This window comes from Schistocerca gregaria, chromosome 3, assembly GCF_023897955.1.
Source record: "Schistocerca gregaria isolate iqSchGreg1 chromosome 3, iqSchGreg1.2, whole genome shotgun sequence".
Classification (NCBI taxonomy): Eukaryota; Metazoa; Arthropoda; class Insecta; order Orthoptera; family Acrididae; genus Schistocerca; species Schistocerca gregaria.
This window is the reverse complement of record NC_064922.1, coordinates 331,433,987-331,457,440: the sequence shown is the minus strand read 5'-3', so window position 1 is coordinate 331,457,440 and position 23,454 is coordinate 331,433,987. Positions and strand designations below refer to the sequence as shown.

General features: G+C 44.4%; 1 protein-coding gene across 2 annotated transcripts in view; it reads right to left on the bottom strand.

Moving 5' to 3' along the window:
* LOC126355746 (mpv17-like protein) overlaps positions 1-5,522 on the bottom strand; it is a 227,836-nt gene extending 222,314 nt beyond the window's left edge. The window contains exon 1 of one of the 2 annotated variants that reach the window (XM_050006131.1): positions 5,427-5,522. The gene's annotated coding sequence lies outside the window, so the exon portion shown is untranslated. The remainder of the gene's footprint in view (positions 1-5,426) is intronic. The other variant, XM_050006133.1, reaches the window with a different exon arrangement.
* Positions 5,523-23,454: the final 17,932 nt, after the last annotated feature.

Genomic DNA, 23,454 nt, shown 5'->3' with positions numbered 1-23,454 from the left:
GACAATGAATTCACGGTGTTCTTATTTCAACTTCCAGGAGTGTAAAATACTTTGATATAAAAAACAAAAAATACAGGGAGTATTGTCTCTAGAGAAGCGGTAAAAGCACAGTGGGTCGATCAGTAGAGATTAGTGACTTCTAACGCGGACTAGTCATTGGATCTGGCGGAGGTAAAGCTGTGAGGACGGGGCGTGAGTCGTACTTGAGTAGTTCAGATGGTAGAGCACTTGCTCGCGAAAGACAAAGGTACCGAGTTCGAGTCTCGGTCCGGCACACAGTTTTAATCTGCCAGGAAGTTTCATATCAGTGCACACTCCGCTTCAGAGTGAAAATCTAGTCACCTGAATAACAAATCCATCCAGACAGTTCCACCCTTCCAAAGCCGTCCAAATCGACTGTTGGTCATGTGGTTTTGAGGTGGAACGCTAAGTCAAGACGACGCAGGCCTCAGTAGTGACGGACAGGGTACGTCGACCAGTGCAGGAGGAGTCATTTGTGAATTTCAAAGTGAGATCAACAGTCCAGCTACGACAATGGCTACGGGTAGGAAGCTGAAAAGAATGAGGTACAAAGGTCGAGCAGCTCCTCATAAGCCAAAGACTTATGTAGTCAGTGAGAGGAGATACTAGACACGGTCTAAAGGGTCTGGAAACGAGTCATTTTGATGACGAATCAAGCGGTGGCCCCGCGATTGGCGAATGTCTGGAGAACGTTAATTGCCATCACGTGTAGAGCCAACAATAAAGTAAGGAGGAGGTGTGGACCTTTACTGCACTTAAGAAAACGCTAAATGTGGAAGGACATCAAAGTGCACTAATATGTGATCATATACTTTTGATCAGACATTGTATGTTGTGAGTAGTAACGGTGTGATAGTACACTTCCTTAGGTTACTCCCGACATCTGTCTATTTTGCTCCATTACATGGAGAGTGATACGCAGGGTGACTACCCTGAGACATGAGACACGTCAGGCGCATTTTATGTGGCGTTTCAGTACATTCTTACAAGTTTTTTTTGTTTTTTTCTGCGTAGCTGGAGTCAGTCCAAACAAGTAGTGTCCATCAAGCCTTTCATGCGATGTCCAGTGTCGACGAAAAGCGTCATTATGTTTCCGTTACACACAATATGATGATTAAAGTGGAATTTGAAATGCCCTTTCGACGGAGCGATCCGGCTTTAGTCTAGATCGATATTTGTGTTATCGATGTGTATTAACAGGGACAGTAAAAAACAAAGAATAGCCAGTACTCCACCAGCTGCCTTGGCCCGCGCTAACTGCTACCTCCAACTATCCAGCGCTACTGACATGGGAACTCGCCTTCGCACCACTAGTGGATAGCCTGTCACAAACTGAGCACAGATCAAGGATGAAAACAGGAAGAACTGTGAAAAAATAAGCAAAATAGAAATAGTGAACGGTCGAAGCTAAAGACGTGCAACATCTACATCTACATCTACATCCATACTCCGCAAGCCACCTAACGGTGTGTGGCGGAGGGTACCCTGAGTACCTCTATCGGTTCTCCCTTCTATTCCAGTCTCGTATTGTACGTGGAAAGAAGGATTGTCGGTATGCTGCTGTGTGGGCTCTAATCTCTCTGATTTTATACTCATGGTCTCTTCGCGAGATATACGTAGAAGGGAGCAATATACTGCTTGACTCTTCGGTGAAGGTATGTTCTCGAAACTTTGTGTAACATAGTTCAAGGCGTCGTGGTTGTGTGGTCACAATGTTGGACTGCAAAGCGGGAAATCCGTGTTAAAATATCCCTCGTGCTCCATTTTATTCATAAGATTATGAACTTTCAGTTCGTTCATTCGCTCTTTGTTCTCCTTCTGTAGTCTTGGCGACTCTCATATTGTTCATTAGTTATAAAATATTACGTATGGTAAGATACAATCGCAAGTAAATATGATGAATAGTGATAGCAGGCGAGATGCCGCAAAGACCTCTCACAGAAACGAAAGCAAAGAAATAAACGGGTGTGAACTACGTTACAACAAAGGAATTCAAGAGACAAAACTTCCAAAATGAAAGCCAAGACTCATAACGTGTATTACTTATGTAGAACAAAAAGACGGTACGTACGTCTGGATGTCCCTTCCTTACACCTTGCTGTTGCAAACGGACATTATACCATGACACAGCACAAATTTAAATACAGCGAACAGGTACGTCAATGGCCGGGGGATCTGTTCATAATTTTGTGGAAAAGAAAATGGGGCACGAGGCAGATTTGCACACGGATCTCTTCTCCTTTCACAGTCTAACACCATGATCACATAAACAAGGCCCCGGGGCTATTTGCATTCGCTCGCTGTTACAAATCTTGTGCTTGGACCGTACACTGTTTCAACACTTAGGATCATAAATTAAGGATAATGCAGATACATGGTGAAACAACGGTCTGATGGGCGGTTTATGAGTTTAAATCATCTCGGGGTATGACCATGCTGTGCATTAGACCTGCGATCGTCACACGGTTGCGCTGGCAGCAGTCCACATACGCAGCGGTGTGTTGGTGCTTGTCAGACTACGGTGCAGCGAGTAAGTGTGCAGACGTTTTCAGACGTGCTAATGGTGACTGCGTGTTGAAAATGACTCAAAGAACACATACTGATGACGTTATGAGTTCTATTCACTAGGGCGACTGGAGGCTGGTAAAATACAGCAAGCCTTAGCACGGGCTCTCCGTGTGCCACAAAGTGTGATCTCAAGATTATGGCAACGATTCCAACAGACAGGAAACGTGTCCAGGCGCTACAGTACGGGATGTCCACAGTGTACAACACCACAAGAAGACCGATATCTCATCATCAGTGCCCGCAGACGGCCACGGAGTACTGCAGGTAGCCTTGCTCTGGACCTTACCCCAGCCCCTGAAACAGTTGTCTCACTCTACAGACGACTGAACAGACATTTTTTTTTCGCCTGGAGATCTGCAAGGTGCATTCAACTGACTCCTTGCCACAGGAGAGCCCGTAAAGCCTGGTGTCAAGAACACAGTGCATGGCCATTGGAACAGTGGTCCCAGGTTATGTTCTCGGACGAGTCCAGGTGTAGTCCGAACAGTGATTCTCGCCGGGTTTTCATCTGGCGTGAACCAGAAACCAGATACCAACCCCTTAATGTCCTTGAAAGGGACCTGTATGGAGATCGTGGTTTGATGGAGTGGGGTGGAATTATTATAGGTGCACCTACATCCCTGCATGTCTTTGACAGAGGAACTGCAACAGGTCAGGTGTGTCGGGACGTCATTTTGCACCAGTATGTCCACCTTTGCAGGGGTGCAGTGGGTCCCACCCTCCTCCTGATGGATGTGATAACGGACGGCCCCACCGAGCTGCCATCGTGGAGGAGTAGCTTGAAACAAAAGATACCAGGCGAATGGAGTGGCCTGCCTGTTCTTCAGACCTAAACCCCATCCAGCACGGCTGGGATGCTCTCGGTCGACGTATCGCTGCACGTCTTCAAACCCCTACGACACTTCAGGAGCTCCGACAGGTACTGGTGCAAGAATGGGAGGCTATACCCCAGCAGTTACTCGACCACCTGATCCAGAGAATGCCAACTAGTTTTGCGGCCTGTACATGGTGATCATATCCCATATTGATGTCGGGGTACGTGCGCTGGAAACAGTGGCGTTTTGTTGAAAATGCGTTTCGGGACGGTTTCCTCAACCTATCACCAATACTGTGCATTTACAGATCATTGTCGTGTGTGTTCCGTGTGTGCCTATTCTATTAGCTCGAGTTTTGTGTAGTGCCACGTAGTGTGGCACCGCATTCTGCAATTATACTTAATTTGTCAGCTCTGTTTTCATAGTTCAGTAAAGCTTCCTCCTGTTTTCATGCTCGGTATGTATTGTTTTTGATGGACTGTCCATTAGGCCATCTTACTACGGGGGTGCGGTGGGGAGTTTCCATGTGAATCACTGATGAATTGTTATTTATTCTTCTTTTACTATCCCTGTTAATACGTATGGGATAAAACAAATATCACACTAGACTAATGGGGCACCGCCCTACAAAACGAACACGTGAAGTTCCGCTTTAAAAATAATTTTGTTTGTAAGGGGAAACAAAGTGACGCTTTCCGTTGAAAATGGGCGGCGCGTGAAAGAAATGCTGAGCAGTAATTTTCTGAGCTGACTCCACTTTTTTTTTCTTTTTTTTTTTCATCAGTCTACTGACTGGTTTGATGCGGCCAGCCACGAATTCCTTTCCTGTGCTAACCTCTTCATCTCAGAGTAGCATTTGCAACCTACGTCCTCAATTATTTGCTTGACGTCTTCCAATCTCTGTCTTCCTCTACAGTTTTTGCCCTCTACATCTCCCTCTAGTACCATGGAAGTCATTCCCTCAGGTCTTAGCAGATGTCCTATCATCCTGTCCCTTCTCCTTATCAGTGTTTTCCACATATTCCTTTCCTCTCCGATTCTGCGTAGAACCTCCTCATTCCTTACCTTATCAGTCCACCTAATTTTCAACATTCGTCTATAGCACCACATCTCAAATGCTTCGATTCTCTTCTGTTCCGGTTTTCCCACAGTCCATGTTTCACTACCATACAATGCTGTACTCCAGACGTACATCCTCAGAAATTTCTTCCTCAAAGTAAGGCCGGTATTTGATATTAGTAGACTTCTCTTGGCCAGAAATGCCTTTTTTGCCATAGCGAGTCTGCTTTTGATGTCCTCCTTGCTCCGTCCGTCATTGGTTATTTTACTGCCTAGGTAGCAGAATTCCTTAACTTCATTGACTTCGTGACCATCAATCCTGATGTTAAGTTTCTCTCTGTTCTCATTTCTACTACTTCTCGTTACCTTCGTCTTTCTTCGATTTACTCTCAAACCATACTGTGTACTCATTAGACTGTTCATTCCGTTCAGAACATCATTTAATTCTCTACTTACTCCACTTACAAAATGCAAAAAACGAAACTGAAGATCTCTGCTGAAACACCAGAGAAAATGCGCCTGACTACCATTACAAGAGACACTCTGTATATTTACTATCTTCAACCCATCTCAGCCAACCTCAGTGATCCGTGGTCAGTTCTTGAACCTTCATGACTGTTGACTACTGTATCAGCATTCACTAGATTGCTTTCCCTGAAGCTCTGCCGCAATCATCAAGCAGAAAGGGAATTTCTAGAATGAAATTTTCACTCTACAGCGGAGTGGGCGCTGATATGAAAGGTAGGAGACGAGGTACTGGCGGAATTAAAGCTGTGAAGACGGGTCGTGAGTCGTGCTTGGGTAGCCCAGTTGGTAGAGCACTTGCCCGCGAAAGGCCAAGGTCCCGAGTTCGAGTCTCGGTCCGGCACACAGTTTTAATCTGCCAGAAAGGGAGTGTTTGTACGCTACTAGCTGGAGACATCTTATTTCACTTGGTCACGAGTGTATTAGAAAATGACTGACCTCAGCCGTTGGATGCAGTTCTTGGGGACTGCTCTTCTTCCCTGAAGAACAGCGGCCCGGCGCAGCTAGCAGATCGTCAGCTGTAACGACACTAAACTTGGAAACGGCACCCACGACTGAGATGCGCGATAAGCCAGCGGCATAGCCGCGTTACGTGTAAGCAGTTTGCACAGCTCGGATGGTCTGCTATCTCTCAGGGTCTAAGTTATCTACATCGCTGGCCCGATTTATAGTGCGAGACAGCGACCTGTGGCAGAGGATCCGACAGAGTTATATATACCGCGTACAACCACGTGGTACGGCCAAACACTAAGGACCAAAAAAAATGGTTCAATTGGCTGTGAGCACTATGGGACATAACTTCTGAGGTCATCTGTCCCCTAGAACTTAAACTAGTTAAACCTAACTAATCTAAGGACATCACACACATCCATGCCAGAGGCAGGATTCGAACCGTAGAGGTCGCGCGGTTCCAGACTGTAGCGCCTAGATCCACTCGGCCACTGCGGCCGGCCCTTCAGCACACAGCCCACACACGTGAAGGCCCAACGGTACCGGTCGGCCACCGTGTCATCCTCAGCCCACACGTCTCACAGGAGAGGAGATGGAGGGGAATGTGGTCAGCACACCGCTCTCCCAGCCGTATGTCAGTTCACGAGGCTGGAGCCGCTACTTCTCAGTCAAGTAGTTCCTCAGTTTGCCTCACATGGGCTCAGTGCATCCCGCTTGCCAACAGCGCTCGGCAGACCGGTTGGTTACCCATCCAAGCTGTAGCTCAGCCCGACAGTACTTACCTTCGGTGATCTGACGGGGACCGATGTCACCACTGCGGCAAGGCCGTATTCCACACGCGTAACCCAAAAGAAAAAACTATTTCTTGCACGAATTAATAAATAATGTTGTTTGTTAAGATCGATATACGCATCAATCCGCCGTTGCAGTGACTGTTGGAAATACATCGTTGTCCAGACAGAGCCATATAACGGCTACCAGTCATTGAAGAGTTCGCGAAAGTTTGTGCATTTAACCTAACTTTACAGCTAAAGAGACCAGTTACCGACTGAAATACACTCCTGGAAATTGAAATAAGAACACCGTGAATTCATTGTCCCAGGAAGGGGAAACTTTATTGACACATTCCTGGGGTCAGATACATCACATGATCACACTGACAGAACCACAGGCACATAGACACAGGCAACAGAGCATGCACAATGTCGGCACTAGTACAGTGTATATCCACCTTCCGCAGCAATGCAGGCTGCTATTCTCCCATGGAGACGATCGTAGAGATGCTGGATGTAGTCCTGTGGAACGGCTTGCCATGCCATTTCCACCTGGCGCCTCAGTTTTACCAGCGTTCGTGCTGGACGTGCAGACCGCGTGAGACGACGCTTCATCCAGTCCCAAACATGCTCAATGGGGGACAGATCCGGAGATCTTGCTGGCCAGGGTAGTTGACTTACACCTTCCAGAGCACGTTGGGTGGCACGGGATACATGCGGACGTGCATTGTCCTGTTGGAACAGCAAGTTCCCTTGCCGGTCTAGGAATGGTAGAACGATGGGTTCGATGACGGTTTGGATGTACCGTGCACTATTCAGTATCCCCTCGACGATCACCAGAGGTGTACGGCAAGTGTAGGAGATCGCTCCCCACACCATGATGCCGGGTGTTGGTCCTGTGCCTCGGTCGTATGCAGTCCTGATTATGGCGCTCACCTGCACGGCGCCAAACACGCATACGACCATCATTGGCACCAAGGCAGAAGCGACTCTCATCGCTGAAGACGACACGTCTCCATTCGTCCCTCCATTCACGCCTGTCGCGACACCACTGGAGGCGGGCTGCACGATGTTGGGGCGTGAGCGGAAGACGGCCTAACGGTGTGCGGGACCGTAGCCCAGCTTCATGGAGACGGTTGCGAATGGTCCTCGCCGATACCCCAGGAGCAACAGTGTCCCTAATTTGCTGGGAAGTGGCGGTGCGGTCCCCTACGGCACTGCGTAGGATCCTACGGTCTTGGCGTGCATCCGTGCGTCGCTGCGGTCCGGTCCCAGGTCGACGGGCACGTGCACCTTCCACCGACCACTGGCGACAACATCGATTTACTGTGGAGACCTCACGCCCCACGTGTTGAGCAATTCGGCGGTACGTCCACCCGGCCTCCCGCATGCCCACTATACGCCCTCGCTCAAAGTCCGTCAACTGCACATACGGTTCACGTCCACGCTGTCGCGGCATGCTACCAGTGTTAAAGACTGCGATGGAGCTCCGTATGCCACGGCAAACTGGCGGACACTGACGGCGGCGGTGCACAAATGCTGCGCAGTTAGCGCCATTCGACGGCCAACACCGCGGTTCCTGGTGTGTCCGCTGTGCCGTGCGTGTGATCATTGCTTGTACAGCCCTCTCGCAGTGTCCGGAGCAAGTATGGTGGGTCTGACACACCGGTGTCAATGTGTTCTTTTTTCCATTTCCAGGAGTGTATTTCTTGTAGTACTTTGTGTGGGTATATGCTGCTTCATACAGCACCTCTAAGATACTTACACTATTGTTCTGACACGCAAGTAGTGTATTGTATTTATTATATTATGTATGTATTTGTTATGTATGTAAAATTTAGTGCGGCTTAATGCTCAAATTTAGCAAGCTAATGAGCCACATTAAGTGGAGGTGTGTAATGTTACATGTTTGTAAGTGAGCTTGAAGATGGCAGACTTCCATGAGGCAACGTGCATGATTTGGTCATATAGGTCATCGATTCTGGGTGGTGAACGGCCGCTAACACACTTTAACTTTGGAAGAGACTTTATATTTGGAGAGGTCTGAATGTGCTCCAGTCGTCTCTAAATTTTGTAGCTCATATTACAGAACTGACAATAGACAGAACATGAGTTGCTATTCTTTATATCACGTTTGTTTATTTATGAATCATCCTAACTATTTTTAGCTGGTGAATATTTCGTTTCTTGTGATTATGAAATGGATTTAGTTTTCGTGTATCTTTGATGACTATTTACTTTGCTATCACGTAACTGTAGACATTTGATAAGAGCATTTCTGCTCGTAGTTTAATTGAATATCATAAGATCACTTCCCCATTTGTGAGAGGTGTTTTTTTCTTCAGTAAACATTGTTCAACACAATCTCTGTTGTCCGCATCAATTGCAGACGTTATTATAGAACCCTTATTAGAAAGTTATTCATTTAACTTTTATTTTGTATTTCTGTGTATTTTATAAACCCTCAATTCTAGCCAACTCATAGAGAATTTGGCTGCAGGATGACAGCTACAGATTATTAATAGCTGCAACACAGCTGCGGGTCATGAAAATAGACGTACGTGGTTCAAATGGCTCTGAGCACTATGGGACGTAACATCTGAGGTCATCAGTCCACTAGAACTTAGAACTACTTAAATCTAACTAACCTAAGGACATCACACACATCCAAGCCCGAGGCAGGATTCGAACCTGCGACCGTAGCGGTCGCGCGGTTCCAGACTGAAGCGCCTTGAACAGCTCGGCCACAAAGTCAGGCCAGAAGTACGTCGCTCGACCTTACGATTACATATAGCTATTCTTTTAAACAGAGCCGTGCATAGCCCAAGTACCTTAAGTATGAGTAACCACAGGTAAAGATGCAAGTGGTTTGCTCGTATGGGATGCTATAGCGAAGAGCAACTACACTTACAGTAACTGTTAGGTACTGTCGCAAACCTCCTGGCATAAAGGGAAGTAAGCAGTCATTCTTCTCTTGGTGCAATCATCAATAACACGCTGCTTCATAGGGAGTACCTAAGAAGAGAGAGAGAGAGAGTGGAAGGCTAGGGGGAGGGGGGGGGGGCGCACTTGGCCCCTTCTGGAATTTTGGAGTATAATCTTCACATTTATCGCAAAATTACTGCACATTCTAGCGAAGACTGTTTACGATACGACAAAATCACGTTTTTTCTGTTCATGTTGTAGGTGTCTGATGGAATGTATCTAGAGCCCTGTGTAATGCGGAATTCGCCGGCAAGTCTACAGCATAAAGGTAAGTGGGTAGTGTTGTGTGGCATTCGCAGTCGAGCAGCCGAACGAAGCGAACTGCTGTTATGTGCCTATGGCATAGCTGCCCGAGGATAGCTCTACGGAGTGGTCGCAAATAAGCTAAGGGACAACTGCCGTTCGTATCTACTGGCGCTCTCAGGCGCTCCGCGGACATGAATCGACAACTCGTAACTTCCACAACTCTTGTTGCAAGCTTCCCCGGCAGGGCTCTCTCGTCCTTTGTAATGGACTTCCAAGGCATTACCAGGGACCTCTTCCCACCGGTAATTCCCGCGTGCTGTAGGCCTTCTTCCATCCTCCCGCGCTTCCTTCAAACGCCGCACATTGCACTCTGCGCTGACAGGTCGTAGGGACTTCCTACTTACATAGGGCACATATTAAATCCTTTTCTCTCAGAAAAAGCAAAAGATGTCGCATTCCTCCCAACCTAATGAAATTCCTTGCGCTTGGGAGATGCTGGGTCCCCCAGACGATCCCAGCCATTTACCTACAACACGACTGAAGCACAAGCGACAGAGATGGCGGCTCACCCCGCCGTCATCTCCGTCCCACTCGCCACGTTGCTGGCCGCAGCTGCTTTGAGGGACCGGCAGATCGCCGACCAGCAAGAGCTGATCGAACCGCTCGTGGAGGGTGACATCATACAAACACGAACACACACATAAGCTACTGCCGCGAATACCCTAGACATGACCTCGGTATCACCTCTCGCAACTCAGTCACCGAAAGTGCTGGAACCATAGCCGACAGAGGACTACTGCCCTGAATACCCTAGACATGCCCTCTGTATCACCTCCAGCAACTCAGTCACCGAAAGTGCTGGAGTCAGAGCCGACAGAGGACTACTGCCCTGAATACTGTAGACATGTCCTCTGTATCACCTCCAGCAACTCAGTCACCAAAATTGCTGGAGCCAGAGCCAACAGAGGACTACTGGCCTGAATACCCTAGACATTCCCTCTGTATAACCTCCAGCAACTCAGTCACCGAAAGTACTGGTGCCAGAGCCGACATAGGACTACTGCCCTGAATACCCTAGATATGCCCTCTGTATCACTCCAACAACTCAGTCACTGAAAGTGCTGGAACCATAGCCGACAGAGGACTACTGCCCTGAATACCCTAGACATGCCCTCTGTATCACCTCCAGCAACTCAGTCACCGAAAGTGCTGGAGTCAGAGCCGACAGAGGACTACTGCCCTGAATACTGTAGACATGTCCTCTGTATCACCTCCAGCAACTCAGTCACCAAAAGTGCTGGAGCCAGAGCCAACAGAGGACTACTGGCCTGAATACCCTAGACATTCCCTCTGTATAACCTCCAGCAACTCAGTCACCGAAAGTACTGGTGCCAGAGCCGACATAGGACTACTGCCCTGAATACCCTAGATATGCCCTCTGTATCACTCCAACAACTCAGTCACCGAAAGTGCTGGAACCATAGCCGACAGAGGACTACTGCCCTGAATACCCTAGACATGCCCTCTGTATCACCTCCAGCAACTCAGTCACCGAAAGTGCTGGAGTCAGAGCCGACAGAGGACTACTGCCCTAAATACCCTTGACATGTCCTCTGTATCACCTCCAGCAACTCAGTCACCAAAAGTGCTGGAGCCAGAGCCAACAGAGGACTACTGGCCTGAATACCCTAGACATTCCCTCTGTATAACCTCCAGCAACTCAGTCACCGAAAGTACTGGTGCCACAGCCGACATAGGACTACTGCCCTGAATACCCTAGATATGCCCTCTGTATCACTCCAACAACTCAGTCACCGAAAGTGCTGGAACCATAGCTGACAGAGGACTACTGCCCTGAATACCCTAGACATGCCCTCTGTATCACCTCCAGCAACTCAGTCACCGAAAGTGCTGGAGTCAGAGCCGACAGAGGACTACTGCCCTGAATACTGTAGACATGTCCTCTGTATCACCTCCAGCAACTCAGTCACCAAAAGTGCTGGAGCCAGAGCCAACAGAGGACTACTGGCCTGAATACCCTAGACATTCCCTCTGTATAACCTCCAGCAACTCAGTCACCGAAAGTACTGGTGCCAGAGCCGACATAGGACTACTGCCCTGAATACCCTAGATATGCCCTCTGTATAACCTCCAGCAACTCAGTCACCGAAAGTACTGGTGCCAGAGCCGACATAGGACTACTGCCCTGAATACCCTAGATATGCCCTCTGTATCACCTCCAGCAACTCAGTCACCGATAGTGATGGAGCCAGAGCCGACAGAGGACTACTGCCGCAAATACCCTATACATGCCCTCTCTATCACCTCTGGCAACTCAGTCAGCGAAAGTTCTGGAGTCAGAGCCGACAGAGGACTACTGCCCTGAATACCCTTGACATGTCCTCTTTATAACCTCTGACAATTCATTTACCGAAAGTGCTGGAGCCAGAGCCGACAGAGCACTACTGCCCTGAATACCTTATACATGCCCTCTGTATCACTCCAACAACTCAGTCACCGAAAGTGCTGGAACCATAGCCGACAGAGGACTACTGCCCTGAATACCCTAGACATGCCCTCTGTATCACCTCCAGCAACTCAGTCACCGAAAGTGCTGGAGTCAGAGCCGACAGAGGACTACTGCCCTGAATACTGTAGACATGTCCTCTGTATCACCTCCAGCAACTCAGTCACCAAAAGTGCTGGAGCCAGAGCCAACAGAGGACTACTGGCCTGAATACCCTAGACATTTCCTCTGTATAACCTCCAGCAACTCAGTCACCGAAAGTACTGGTGCCAGAGCCGACAGAGGACTACTGCCCTGAATACCCTGAATATGTCCTCTGTATCACCTCCAGCAACTCAGTCTCCGAAAGTGCTGGAGCCTTATCCAACAGAGGACTACTGCCCTGAATACCCTGGACATGTCCTCTGTATCACCTCCAGCAACTCAGTCACCGAAAGTGCTGGAGCCAGAGCCGACAGAGGACACACACGAAATGGAATATGGACCATGACAGCAGGTTGGTCCACATCACGAACACTGCAAAGATGACACACAGACGAGGGAGTCCATGAGCTCACAGCTGATTGCTGTTGCCAAATTCGTCACCCTCCAGTAGTAACACCAACTACACAGGGAACAATACAAACAATCGAGCTACGAGAACTAAAACATATCCTCGGCTGGCTTCCCACCAGTCACTGTTCACAACAGTTGAGACCCTAGCCTCCTAAACAAAGAATTTACCAAAAGCTGACATACGAATCTAATGCTCTTTCTGAAAGAAAGGATGATGGCGCACTTCACATGTGGAACCGTATTGGAAAATACACAAGTACATGATCAATGGGGTATATGCTCAAACTCTAACTGAAACAGCACTCAATGAGCTTACTTCCCTAGGGTGGGAATGTGTTTGTGTAAGTCGAATAAGTGAGCTGGGCATGGCTAGCCCTTTGCACAGGTGCGTTGCTGAGCTGGCCGTCACGGCCAAATCACGTGACATGCTGAAGATGAAGTTGATTTTTCATGTGGTCGTTAATGTATAGATCTGCAACATGCCGTGCACCGCATTCAACACCACAACTGCCAGCGTCTCGCGCATGCTGGTATTGGATGCACTCTCGCTCCCTGCTGCCGCAACTGCGCTGGTGGCCACACAACACAACAGTGTAAACTGCCCCATACAGCACCATACAAATGCGCCAACTGTGGTGGGGCCCACCCCGTCAACCACAGCCATCATCATATACAAAGCTGTAGAACACATGATCACCGAGCTCCCTACACTTGAGAGGATAGAGCTTATGGTCATTAGGCTCAGGTTCAAGGGCGCTAACACCCTCTGGTATCATTTACAGCCCACCTAAGAACATAGTAACACGCAATGTCAGCACCGCGGGTAATCACCGCTGGCGATTTAAAGGCAAAACACCCCGACTGGAATTCACGAATACGTACTTAACGGCAAGAAAGGAAGAATGAATTGATTGTTGGAGTTAATAACGGCCGGCCAGAGTGGCCGAGCGCTTCTAGGCGCTACAGTTTGGAACTGCGCGACCGCTACGGTCGCAGGTTCGAATCCTGCCTCGGGCATGGATGTGTGTGATGTCCTTAGGTTAGATAGGTTTAAGTAGTTCTAAGTTCTAGGGGACTGATGACCTCAGAAGTCCCATAGTGCTCAGAGCCATTTGAACCATTTGTTAATAACGATCATCCACATTTACCTCCTCTGTATTACTGCAGATGACCTGTCACTGAGCACATTTGTTCTGTGCATGCAGTACACGTGAAGCGCCTAGTTGTTTCCACTGCACTGTGTGGAATACGAAGGTTCTGTTATTGTTCACTAACCACCTGTCTTCAAGGTCGTAGGTTCTGTATTTTGGGGCTGAAACTGACTTTTAGCGAGGTTCTGTTCTGAAATAATGTATCACTTTTTTGGGATGCCACTCGCGTATTTTAATATTGCCACACGAGAAGACTACGTGATCTTAATACAGCACCTTCTGATACAGCAAAGTTCATGACCAAACACAATGTTTACGAAAATGTATCTTTACACTATTTGTGGCACGTGTCTGTGCCTCATGACTACCGGAGTGAATCTTTTAATACTGAATACTGGCAAACACATCCTGTCACAGACAACATGACTGTACATCTCGACTGCCTAATACAGAGAGTGACGAACAGGAACTTAAATAAAAATTGCAAACACATCCTACGACCTACAACATGTCTGTTCTTCTCGACTGCCTAATCCAGAGTGACGAACAGCCCGAAACACTTCGCGCGCCATAGCAGAAAAAGCGTGACGCGAACGCTTCCGAAGTGCTTCGTCTGCAATTTCGTCAGTCTTCTGTCTTTGATTTAAATTGTTTTTAATAATTCTAAAATGACTGATTGATAGTCAGCTGTTGAGAGATATTTATACTAAAAAGTGAAGTCATTCCAGTGAGTAGTTTAACTAATAATAATAACTATACTTTACGTTTTGGCGCCCTTGGTCCAAACACAGCAGCCAATCACAGATCAGTAGCATTATGCAGGCGGTCTTTCTCACGGGAATGGTACCGAATCTAACTTCTATCACAGGTACCTCACACCATATTTCATCATCCATATATTTCTTGCATCTACACTGCTCTGGGAACAGCTTCTTGGAGCCTAATGACTAAGCCAGAAATATTACACATCCCCTTCCTTCTGAGATTTCAAAAAATTGGGATGTTTTCGAGGAAAACACACAATTTGGGAAAAATATAAATAAATTGAACCAACTTTTGATAGAACTGTAAACTAACAGGTAATCTCTCAAGAACCAAGCTATCACACTATCCCTACTTTGATATCAACACGTAAACATGGAGATGGTTTTTACATATTTTCCCTATCATTATTAGTAAACTCTTCCAACATCTGAGAATAAGAAAATTGTATGATGACTGCAATAAATTCAAAACAGTAACACCCTACACCACAAACACTATCAACATGAAGTTACATCTACTGATCACACAATAATTTGAACAAGAAGTCAACGTTTTACAAATAGCATATCATTATATGACTACACAAAACATATGAGAAATAGGAGAATTTTCAAAGGAAGTCACATAAAACATAATAAAGATCAGCTCATAGCTGTCTTTCAAATTCACCAAAGAAAGTTATGAAGTTACCTAAACACATAGCACCTAAAAAAATAATCATCTATTATCGGCTCATTGCCATCCTTTAAGAGACACAAAGAAAATTACATTTTAAGAGAAATTACATAAAAATTTTAATATATATATATTATTACTGGATCATTGCCGTCTTTTAAAGGACACTTTACTAAGACTTCGTTCAAACTGATGTCCACTTTAGAAATACAAAGAATGAAAAGAAAGAAGTGCAATTCACTATTCGACGTATACTTTGAAATAGCACTTCACTCTCACCATTATAGGAACAAACACATGCGATCCACAACAGCAACTTGAGATTCCACTGTCCATGCCGTGGTCTTACATTGCGTAGTTCAGTCTCAATTGGTGCTGGGTTTGACAAGTGACTGTCCAGTCTGAGTCTCCAGCTCCAGCGTACAGGACCGGTACAATTCATCTAACAATACAGAATGCCTTACATTAGGTTTCTAATAGTGCAAGGTGCCGGGGCCAGCAGTATATTTAACACTAAATTCTTCTAGAATCTACATATGTAAATGATGCTCTAAGCCCCCCCCCCCCCCCCTCTCTTCTAACTCCGACTTTTGCTGTTGCACATGGCTTAAAAAGATACGCGAACTGACTGTAATCGACCCTGCAAGTGGAGTAGAAAAGAGTTCGGCACCTGCAATAATTTCATTTGATAAATAAGTTAAATAAAGAAAAGTTTCATTAACGTAGTGAGAAATGATAGGGTTGCTCTACCGATTAACAGAATCTTAAGAGAGACACACAGCTAACCCAACATTAATTGCTGCTACATTAGTGAGAACTCAGACAATGAACACCCAAGACAGAACAAAGTTAGAAAAGACAAACAGGCGCGCCCTGCTGAGCTCTGATTATCACCTAGCAAAATTGCCTGCTTTGCCGGTGCTGCGGACGTATATTACCAAGCTGTCTTCTTAAGTGCACGGACACGATCTGGCGTACTGGAGGTGATGGTTGGTTACTTCGACGTCCCGTCGTGGTGATGATAATGTCGCGAGTATAGTCCGAAACAAATCATCCTGGTCTGGTTGTTCCAGACTAAAGACTTCCTAGCAATACAAATGCGCCTCTGAGTGAGACGAAGAAGGCTCGCCACGCAATCACTGACGGCACAGTGACTGATTTTAACAAGCGAAGTCACACAGTAACTGCGATACAGTCAACTTTAGCCAAAACTTCTCAAGACAGACAGGATAGGCTGCTTGTACGCAGAACGCTCAATTGCCAACTGTACTCGGAAAGTTACGTTGAAGTCGAAACTTCAGCAACTTCGTTAAACAGTTACAGTCAAATAAAAGTGTATTAGACAGCCAACGGAAGGCAGGCTGTCTAGAGCAGCGAGAGCTCAGTCTTGTAACCTACTCCGACCGAAAGCCGAGAGCCGACTACCCACAAGAGCACCCGTACAAGCCGAACACAGAACATTCCCGCCCCCACGACAGTGGCCGTGGTTAAGCGTTCAAATCAGCAACTCGGAAACCGGAGGAAAATTCCACTCTACTGCCGACGCACTACTATTCCACCAATGGAGATACTTGGCGCCAATTGCTGCGCCGATTTTGCTACGTCAAGGAGGTATCGCCTGAGCAAGCCAATCACAGTTACGATTTTGCAGAAAACGCTGGAATTTGCTCGCCAAGGCTGCTTGGGAACACAAGTCATTCCCACGCCTCGCTGGTAGCCCGCCAGAAAGTGTTTTCGCTAAGTTTCTGCGAAGTAACGGAACCTCTAGCCCGGCCGCTCTTTCAGGCCCTTGCGGGCGTCTCCGCCGCTACTATGCCAATGTCGGCGTCTGGAAAGCATTCACTCGACTCCCTCACACCCGTCGGCTTAACCCTATCAAAATCAACAGAGCCCGCCTGTCACCGGACCACCCGTCTGACGAGAGACGCTGCATGTGAAGTCCGTGTGTGAAGGAATAGCAACTTTTCACTGCATGCAATTAGAGAGGAAGATCAAAATACTCAGACTAAGATAGAAATTTGAGAGGGGGCTCATGCCACCTCTCAATAGAACTTAAATAAACCCTGAAATAAACTTTTGATTATACCATACTATGAATATGTACCTAAATAGACTCAAAAAGTAAACATTATTCTTTGTTTACATGCAGTGCCACTGTTTGTAAACAGTGACTGCTAACATATGGCTAGGGCGTCGCCCATAGCAACGTAAGGTCAGTGTCCATTCACAACATGTGACGTACTCGCCGATTCATTCATACAGACGACAGCCAGTGTCATGTGCTTTTTAAATCTAGTATACGACGCTTCGCCGTATAACTGTTCGTTATGCAGACTTATTTGACTGCTACACCTCTCATATTCTTTAAGGTTATATCTACATTTTGTTAATACAGTTGAAACGTAGCCTTAGAAAAATTATACAAGACTGTGCTTAAACTGACACACAGTATTTTTAGCGCAACGCAGTCTGACTTTCAAATCTCCGTACAATAGAATGACCCTGACTAACATTAACCTATACCTTGCACAAATCACTTACCTCACCAAAAGTCTTCGTTACTCGAACTACTGCAATACAGCGAGCGCCACTACTGCCAGCTAAATAAAAGATTCAAACTACTGAAGGCACTAACTACTGACAGGCATAGTTAGCAAACAATGTATTTACCTTAATAGTGTTCAAAAGTCATAATATATATAGCAGTTCATGACATCCAGTCTTACAAATTTCAAAATTCCGCCATTTCTCTGCCCACATCCACCACTGCTGGAGGCGCACCTACAACTTCGTAACGCTACGCGCTGTTAACATCCAGCTGCCCAACATTACAATGGCGAGTATTACAACAATGCCAACCAGCCACTGACTGCACACAGCACAGCCAGTGATTTTCATACAGAGCGCTACGTGGCGTTACCAATATAAAAATCCTAAACATGCTACTTACATAGCCCCCATGCTCCCCACAACAAATTTTAAAAATTGTTTTGGGCACTGGCCAGTACACATTTGGAAAAAAATTTCATAATTATGATTACAATAACAAAGAAATCAAATGCACACACTTATTGATACAATGTTGGTCAAAACCTAAAATTTACTCACAGTCCATAAAGACAGTCCTGATCATTCATCACAGTAAAATAGCAGTGTTTTTCTCAAATACTGAGCAATAAAAGAAAATGCACTCGGAAGTAGTGGATTTCTAAGCAGTCTTGAGGAAGTAGTGTTGTCCTTCCAACGGAAAGACAGTGCTGACTCTTGACATGCAGACAGGTAATGGGTCACAACAGAGCAAACCCACAGCAGAGTCATTCGAAGTTAATATTGGTAGGTAGGTCATCACAGAGCAGACCCATTGTAGCCCTGGTAGAGAGTATGGTATTGGTGGGCCACCAGAGGTGCAGACCCACTGCAGTCCTTGTAGAAATAATGGTATTGGTGGGCCATCAAAGATGCAGACCCACTGTAGTCCTTGTAGAGACGGCCAGCAGCAATCCTTTGCGACTGTGTAGGTGCACAATCACCATCGAAGAGTCTTGCGGATAATATAGCAAGTCCATAAACCACCACTTATGCAAGCACAAAGTTTTTGGAATTTTCCTTAGAACCAGCAATGCTGTTATCCAGTCCCTTGCTGAATTATTAACACACGTGCAAACGCTATCAGTCCCTTCTTCTCACATATTGTCCATATACTACGACCAACAGAAACGTGTGCACTGAAATGTAACTTACAAGTAACTTAATTTGATGAACTGGCGTCAATTACAATTTTATAACATAAGAAGACAATAACAAAGTTATAAAATACATCATTAAAAACATAATAATACAGATAACATTTGTAGTAATACAGGCTTTACAAAAGGATCGAACTAACATATACATCAGTGTTACAGGAATTATGACATAAGTAAATCCATCAAAGATCAGAATAACTTTTGAAACATCAAATTCACACATGAGCATTAAAATAAAACAGAATAAATAATGTCTAAGCATCTTTACAAGGTAAATAACATATTATCAGATAAATTCTACAACATAAATCTTATTAGCTAAACACATACAGACAGGAAAAACACAAATTCACATAGTGTAATAACACAAAAATACAGGACAGGGTTTGTTTTCAGTGTAACATTTGGTACTGCAGTCCAACCCAAAACTTCATTCCATAGATCTTTTGTCTTATTTCAACATTTGTTTCCACAAAAAAAATCCTATCCAAGCATGCTTTTTGTATTTATATGTTCACATATTTCTTACCTCATTATTTATTTTCCAGTATCTTACCTCATCATTTATTTCCAAGAAAATCCTACCTATACCTGCTTTCTGTACTTTTTTCGTATAACTTCTCAAAGCATTTTCTTCCTATTCATCGCAACTCATTCTCTTATATAGTCTACCCCCTCTTAAGCTAACTTAAATCTACTGAGCTCAGATGCTAAACTAAGGGATGAGGCAATGCAGCAGCACAAAACAATTAACACAGACAGCAAATGAAAAAAATGGAAATTGTCAAAGCAAGCAGCACCAAATGCAATAACTTATATCTAAACATGACAAAGCTCAAGCAGAAAAAATATTACAGTAAAAATGGCCATGTTTAACACCTATGTCACATCATAACACTAGGGTGATGCATCAGGAGAACTTATGCTAGCAGATAAGTTACCAAATCGTAAAAAAATTATTTATGCAATTCCTGTGAAGGGAAATGTCTATTTATGTGCCATCGTTTTCTTGGAAGTAGATCATAAATTTATTATTGACTGGATCTTAATAGTCATAATATATATATAGCAGTTCATGACATCCATTCTTACTAATGTACTGTTTCTGATGGACACATCTCCAGATTATCCATTCTCAAAAATCAGCCATCTCACTTCCCACATCCACCACTGCTGGCGGCTCTCCTCCAGCTGCATAACGCTACAATGGCGAGTATCACAACAATGCCAAACAGCCACAGACTGCACACAGCACAGCCATTGATTTTCATACAGAGCGCTACATGGCGTTACCAATATAAAAAACCTAAACAGCCTACTTACACAGTCTCATTTAGTTGTTACTTCAACAGTTTCTTAATCATTAATTGGTACACAGTTGCGATTCACATATATTGAGAGAACATTTCAGAATAAATCTCATAAAGATAATTTCGGCTATCAGAAACGTTCCATCACTCAACAGCAAGAGATACCATACCTTTCTCTTATTATAAATCTTGTTACTACTTACACAGTCAGTGGAACTGCATTCATGTGTAAACATCTGTAATCATTTCATAACATTATAGCGTCAATATTTGTATGTTCAGCATTATGTGACTTCATTTCGTAGGGGCTAACTAAACTGTTCATAGCTAGCATTTTACTCTTCGTACTCCATATTATAAACCAGTGAACTACTCTACATACCTTATATAATGTGGCCTTATCTTTAAATCTTAAATGTATTGTCTGTATCCCTTGAGATTGTCGTGTTAGTGTTGTGTCTGGCTCATGTCAATAATAATACGTCTATTCCCTTGTACTTCATAACCAGTTGGCGGAAACCACTTCGCCAATGAATACCTCCTGAATAATGGGCCGACTCACACGTCGCCTTAAACCTCCACTTCCTCACACTACATTATAATGGGCCGACTTACACGTCGCTGAATAATTCTCCTTTCCTCACTTCTCATCTTCAATTGGCCGACTTACTTGTCGCCTAAAAATAATACTCCTCCACAACATAAACCTCATTGCAGGACCATCCCTTGCCTATAAACACATACTCAATTACCTCAGCGGAAACTACGTCGCTGGCAATTCATACTCAAGAATATAGTATTTACCTCCATAAAGCTTAATACAACCTTTGCACTAGTAATCTCCTGACCTCTTTTTCTGCCACCAAATCTTATTCTTTCGTAATTTTCGTAATATTCACTTACCTGGTTTGGCGTCGTCCTCTTCTTCTGCTACTGCTAGCTTATCTTTAGAAAACTTATTCTGTTTCACGTCTGATATAATTAAAGCCCATGTTTCACTTATCTGCTACTTTTGTCAGATGTTTCAAACATAATGCGTAGTATTATTCTTGCTGGTTCTTTAAAATTCAAAAATGAATCGTTCCACTGTGTAGTTTGTGATCAATGTTTCAAATGTCATTTAAAGCTATTCTGGTGTTTCTTAATGCAACGTAATACCGTGTTCTCTTACTTGTGCATCTGTGATGCTATGCTTTCGTGTTATAAAACTTCCTGTTCACCTAAATTCCGTCAATTCCTATTTTTCACCCGTGCAATACGGATGTTTATCCTGCTGGGTTACTATGCTGTCAATAATTGGGTTTGTTGTCACAGTTCGTGCAAAACTTTTGTCATAGCCGTATATAGAGAAAAATGTTATGAAGACAGAATACAGCTCAGAATGAAAGAAGAGGAAAAACGAAAAGCATGAAAGGAAATGAAGTATTGCCGATAGTTAACTCGGGTACCTGGTAGTCGTCATCTACCTAGCAGTGCAAAGAACGCTATTGCCCCCTAAGGGTAACTACTGTTAAAAGTATTTTTCGATGTCTACAATACTGTAGAGTCCTTTGCTTACTCCCACTGTTGTGTTAGCTACTTCCACATAATTGGGGTGTGATATCCTAATTACTTTGTATGGCCCTTCATACAATTCATGAAATTCTTGAAATTTCTTAATTTCTGAGTTTATCTTAGGAGACCTGGTCCTTGTCTTGATCAATACCAAGTCGTCAATTTTATATTTCCTTTTCTTAACCTGTCTATTGTATTTGCTTTGTCTTTTATCTGTTTTCTCTTTAATCCTACTTAGAGCTAGGTCCCTTTTTTCAGTAATTAAGAGGTCATCTCTTGGTGGAATACTTACCTGCTGCTCAATAATACTAGGTACTTTCTCTCCTGTCAATAGTTCCTAAGGAGGTATTTCTGTGGTAGAGTGAGGCAACTCATTTATAACTCTCTCAAACTCTTCCACATAATCTACCCACATGTGATGCTTTTTAGAACAGTAAGACCTAAACAGTCTGTTTATTTCCCTCATCGTCCGTTCACTCATATTTGATTGGAGATGGTATAGGGATATGTAAATAGGCTTTATTTCGAGATTACGCAACACATTTTTCCAACACTCTGATGCAAATTTTGAGCCATTATCACTAATTATCCTATCTGGTTTTCCCACCTTTATTACATAATCATTTCTGATTTTGTCTGAGACTGACTTACCTGTTGCTCTTCATAGTGCATGCAGTTTTACGTGCTTTCATAACAAGTCCAACACAACAAAGAAATATTTACAACCGCCTTTTGAAGTAGGGATGGCACCATAGAGATCGATGCATACCTTTTCTGTAGGGATCATACTATGCATCTCTGTTTTGTTACTAGCATTTTGTGCTTTAGTTACATGCACTGCAGGACCTAAGAATTTTGTATACCCTCTTTTCTAAGTTTTTACAGTAAGAACTTTCCTTAATTTTGTCCATACATTTTTTAGCACCAAAATGAGCATACACAAAATGTATAAACCAAACAAGCCTCTCAATCTCATGCTCTGGCCAATAGATTTTCCACTGTTGTTTCTGTAGATCAGCCCTACAGTATAATATTCCCTTGTGTATGATATAGTATTTCCTCACTTTGTCACTAGTTTTCCTACTCCACTTTGCTTTGATCATTTTTATTGTGTCATCTCTATTCTGTTCCCTTCTCAAATTTTTCAGTATATCCTTTATTTGTTCTTCATGCTTTACCTTTGTTAAGTACAGTATGGATCATTAAAATTTTCTTTATCCATAGCCAATGGCGATCTGGATAATACATCTGCTACCGTATTATTTTCCACTGGTAGGTATTCTATTGAAAAATCATACTCTTGCAGCGCTAACGCCCAGCGTGTTAGCCGATTATAACTTAGCCTACAATCCACCAGAAATGGCAGTGCCTGATGGTCTGTGAACACTTTAAGTTTCTTGCCCATGACGTAATATCTGAATTCCTTAAACGCCCATACTGCTGCTAGCACCTCTTTTTCCGTTACAGAATATCTTCTCTGCCATTTGTTGAGTACACGACTAGCAAATCCAACAGACTTTCTTTCTACAGTGTCCTCATTTTCTACAAATTGACAAAGATCAGCCCCTAACCCGTATTCTGAGCTGTCAGTGAAAATACAAAAAGGTATATTTAAATCAGGGCGGGACAAAACAATAGCGATACATAACTCATCCTCGATTGTTTGAAATTCTTTCTCACACACTTTTGTCCAAATCCATATGTCATTTTTCTTAGTCAATTCTAGTAA